The sequence below is a fragment of the Caenorhabditis briggsae genome, assembly GCF_000004555.2.
Source record: "Caenorhabditis briggsae complete genome, chrV, whole genome shotgun sequence".
In the NCBI taxonomy this organism is placed as follows: domain Eukaryota; kingdom Metazoa; phylum Nematoda; class Chromadorea; order Rhabditida; family Rhabditidae; genus Caenorhabditis; species Caenorhabditis briggsae.
This window is the reverse complement of record NC_013488.2, coordinates 13,355,602-13,360,500: the sequence shown is the minus strand read 5'-3', so window position 1 is coordinate 13,360,500 and position 4,899 is coordinate 13,355,602.

Sequence of the window (4,899 nt, the reverse complement as noted above, 5' to 3'; positions counted from 1 at the left end):
AAAAAGAATAGAATCATGAGACAGAGGATAATGACTAGAAGGTGAGCATTTAGGTAGTTCAGAACAGGATTTTATGGATAATAAAAATGGATTGATCACAAATGATAATGGAACATCAACGAATTCGGGGTCAGATGAAAAAACAATGCTTCGGTTGTTCGGCAGATGTGTAATTTTGGTTCAGTCACGATTGGAGAAAGATACCGACTTTGCTTCAAAGAAGGCTTGGTAGGATAGTGGAAACTTATACATCGAGAGTGGAAAGTTCGGGAATAGAAAATGATGATGAGGAAGTGGATAGTAGTGGTTGGAAAGAAATGGCTGGTGCATAGCCAGGAGATGTGGAAAGGAAAGGAGCAACGAAATAGTGAATCGGCAGCATCGGAGTCAAAAATATATTAATGTGAAGGTAAGGTTTTAGGTGGATATGATCGATCATCGATGACTGGAATCATGCTGCGTTCATTTGTGAGGAGTCATGGATGATAAGAGAATCGATTGGAATGGTTCGGGAGTGGATTGGATTGGAAGATGATGAGAACTACTCCGGTTCGGATGGCTCGGGTTGGGACAACGATGATGATGATTGGACAACGGCTGGTTCGTAGCAAGGAGATCGACGATGGCAACAACATGAGTGCTCGGGATGATTGGAGATGGGGTATTTTGAAATGTGTTAAGGACAGCGGGACACTATATCGGCAGAATGGGAATCAAATGAAGGAAACTAATGTGAAGGTAAGATTTTAGGTGGATCTGATCAATCTTGGATGACTGGAATCATGCCGTGTTCGTTTGTGAAGAGTCATGGATGGCAAGAAGAAATGCAACAATAGAGATTGGAATAGTTCGGGAGGGGGTTGGAGCAAGATGAGGACTACTTCGGTTCGGATGTCTCGGGTTGGGACAACGATGGATTTTGTGATTGGACATCGGCTGGTGCGTAGCTAGGAGATCAAGGAGGATGACAACAGCAAGGATTTTCGGAATTGGAGATCGGATGTTTCGAAATCTGGGAAGAACTATGAGACACTAGATTGGCGGAGTTGGAGTCACCGAAAGGAAACCAGTGTGAAGGTAAGATTTTAGGTGGACTCCATCAATTTCCGACGACTGGAGCAATGTCGCGTTCGCTTGGGAAGAGTCAATGAATGATGCGAAGATCGATGACAATCGAGATAGGAATGGCTCGGCGGTAGATCGGATTGGAAGATGATGAGGACCACGGATTCGGATGGCTCGGATTGGGACAACGACAAAGATGGTGGTTCGATGTCGACTGATTCGTAGCTAGGAGATCGTGGATGACAACAACATGGATGCATTAGAGCGTGCTTCGGAATGTGAGAAGGACAATGGGACACTAGATTGACAGAGTCAGAGTCAAAGAAAGAGAACCAATGGGAAGGTAAGGATTTAGGTGGACTTGATCAATTACCGACGACGGGAACAATGTCGCGTTCGTTTGTGAAGCGTCCATCAATGGTAAGAAGAACGATGGAAATTGGGATTGGAATGATTCGGGAGTGGATTGGATTGGGAGAGGATGAGGATTAATCGGAATTTCGGACTGTGACAATGGTGGAGATAGTGGACGGACATCGGCTGGTGCGTAGTTAGGACATCGAGGAGGACAACAGTGATGCTCGGATTTGGATATTGATGATTGGAGATCGGATGTTTTGGGTTGTGGAAACGAGAGGAGCAATAGAACACCAAATCGGCATAGTCAGATGAAGGAACCTAATGAGAAGGTAAGATTTTAGGTGGCTTTGATCAAGTTTCGATGACTGAAATAATGCTGCGTTCGAAGAGCCATGGATGGTGAAAAGGTCGGCGACAATCGGGATTGGACTGGCTCTAGATTGAATTGGAAGATGATGAGGGCTACTGGAATTTTGATAGCTCGAGTTGGGACAACGATGAAGGTGGTGTTTGGACATCAACTGGTTTATAGCTAGGAGATCGAGGAGGATAACAACAACAAGGATGTTCGGCATTTGGATTCGGAATGTGAGAAGGACAATGGGACACTAGATTGGCAGAGTCGGAGTCAACGGAAGGGAACCAATTTGAAGGTAAGGTTTTAGGTGGACTTGATCAATTACCGACGACTGGGACAATGTCGCGTTCGTTTGTGAAGAGCCATGGATGACGAGAAAAACGGCAATAGTTGGGATTGGAATGGCTCGGGATTGGATTGGAAGGTGATTAGGACCACGGATTCGGATGGCTCGGATTGGGACAACGACAAAGATTTCGTGATTATTAGATAGGAGATCGAGGACCGCAACAACAGATGATCGGGATTGGGTATTCTAGATTGGTAATTGGTGATTGCATACTTTGGAATCTGGAAAGAACAATTGGGCACCAAATCGGCATATTCGGAGTCAAATAAAGGAAACCAGTGGGAAGGTAAGAATTTAGGTGGATTTGATCAATTATCGATGACTGCGAGCATGCTGCATTCGTTTGTGAGGAGTCATAGCATGGTGAGAAGAACGACGACAGTTGGGATTGGAATGGCTCGGGAGTGGATTGGAAGGCGATGAGGACTACGGATTCAGATGGTTCGGATTGGGACAACGACGAAGATGGTGGTTCGATGTCGACTGATTCGTAGCTAGGAGATCGTGGATGGCAACAGCATGGATGTTCGGGATTGGTGATAGGAGGTCAGACGCTTCGGAATGTGAGAAGGACAGTGATTGGCAGAGTCGCTTGATTGGCAGAGTCGGAGTCAACGGAATGAAACCAAGGAAGGTAAGATTTTAGGTGGATCTGATCAATCTTCGACGACTGCAATCATGCCGTGTTTGTATTGGAGGACAATGAGGACTACTCAGCTTCAGTTGGTACGGGTTCGGACAAGGATGAAGGTGGTGATTGGACAATGACTGGTTCGTGGCTAGGAGATGTAGGACGGCAAAAACAGGGACGTTTGGGATTGGTGATTCGAGATCGGATGCTTCGGAATTTGTGAAGGGCCGGAGCAATGGAATATCAAATCGGCAGAATCGGAGTCAAATGAAGGAAACTAATGTGAAGGTAAGATTTTAGGTGGATCTGATCAATCTTGGATGACTGGAATCATGCCGTGTTCGTTTGTGAAGAGTCATGGATGGCAAGAAGAAATGCAACAATAGAGATTGGAATGGTTCGGGAGTGGATCGGAAGATGATGAGGACTATTCTGATTCAGATGGATCGAAATGGGACAACAACAAAAATGGTGGTTGGACTTCGACTGATGTGTAATCAGGAGATCGATGATGGTAACGACAATTGGATATTGATGGAGGTCGGATGCTTTAGATTGTGAATAGGACAGGAGGACACTGGATCTGCAAATTTGGAATCAACTGAAAGAAGCCAATGGGAAGGTAAGATTTCAGGTGGATTTGATCAACTATCGATGACTGGAACAATGTCACGTTCAATGTGAAGAGCCATGGATGAAGAGAAGATTGGTGTCAATTGGGTTTGGAAAGGTTCGGGACTAGATTGGAGGACGATGAGGACTACTCCGATTCGGATGGACTTGTTCGGACAAGGATGGATGGTGGTGATCGAACATCAACTGGTGGACAGTCAGGAGTTTGACGACGACAACAACTGTGATGTTCGGACTCGGATATTGGCGATCGGAGATCGGATGTTTTGATATTTGAGAAGGATATGAGCAATGGAACACCAAATCGACCGATCCGGAGTCAAATCAAAGAAGTCAATGTGGAGGTAAGGTTTTAGGTGGGCTTGATCAATTATCAAAGACTGGAATCATGTCGCGTTCGTTGATGAAGAGTCATGGATGATGAGTGGATCGATGACATTTGGGATTGGAATGGCTCAGGAGTGGATTGGAAGGTGAGGAGGACTACTCGGATTCCGATGGCTCGGGTTGTGAAGAGGACGGAGATGGTGATTGGAAATCAACTGGTGCACAGTAAGGAGATCGAGGATGACAACAACAGTGATGCTCGGAATTGGATATCGACAGTGGAACACCAAATCGATAGAGTCGTAATCAGACGAAAGAAATCAATGGGAAGGTAAGTTTTAGGTGGGTTTGATCAATTTTCGATGTCTGAAACCGCACACTTTGGTTTGTGAAGATCCATGGATGATCGAGAACAATTCGGGAAGCGGATTGGAAGATGACGAGGACAATACGGATTCGGATGGCTCGGATTGGGTCAACAACGATGATGGTGATTGGACTGGTTGGCAGCTAGAAGATCAAGAATGACAACAGTGATGTTCGGAATTGGATATGGAGGTTGGAGATCGGATGCTTTGGAATGTGGGAAGGACAGTGGGACACTAGATCAGAAGATTCGGAGTCAAATCAAAAAAATCAATGTCAATGTAAATATTTAGGTGGATTTGGTCAATTTCCGACGGCTGGAATCATCATGCCGCGTTCGTTTGTGAAGAGTCATGGGTTATGGGAAGAACGACAACAATCGGGATTGGAATCATATGGGAGTGGATTGGAAGGTGATGACGACTATTCGGATTCAGTTGGCTCGGATTGGGACAACGACAAAGATGGTGATTGGACGACAACAACTGGCTCATAGTCGAGGACGACAAAAGCAACAATGTTCGGAATTGTCGGAAAAAAGGATGACGGATGAGGTCGATCCCGCAAAGCACGGAACCACGAAGCTTTGATTGAAATGATAAGATAAATCAGAATAAAAAAAAACAACGACTTTAATTTTCCTTATGTTTATAAATCGTACTTAATAAATTTGTGCAATGAATAATAAATAAGTTAGTCAAAAGCGTTTTGTTGTTAGAAATGAACCTTTCAGAATTTAAAACATCTTCGAGAAAAAAGGTCGTATGCTATGGTTTTTGAAAAAAATTCCTCTTTATTCAGCGAAAACGC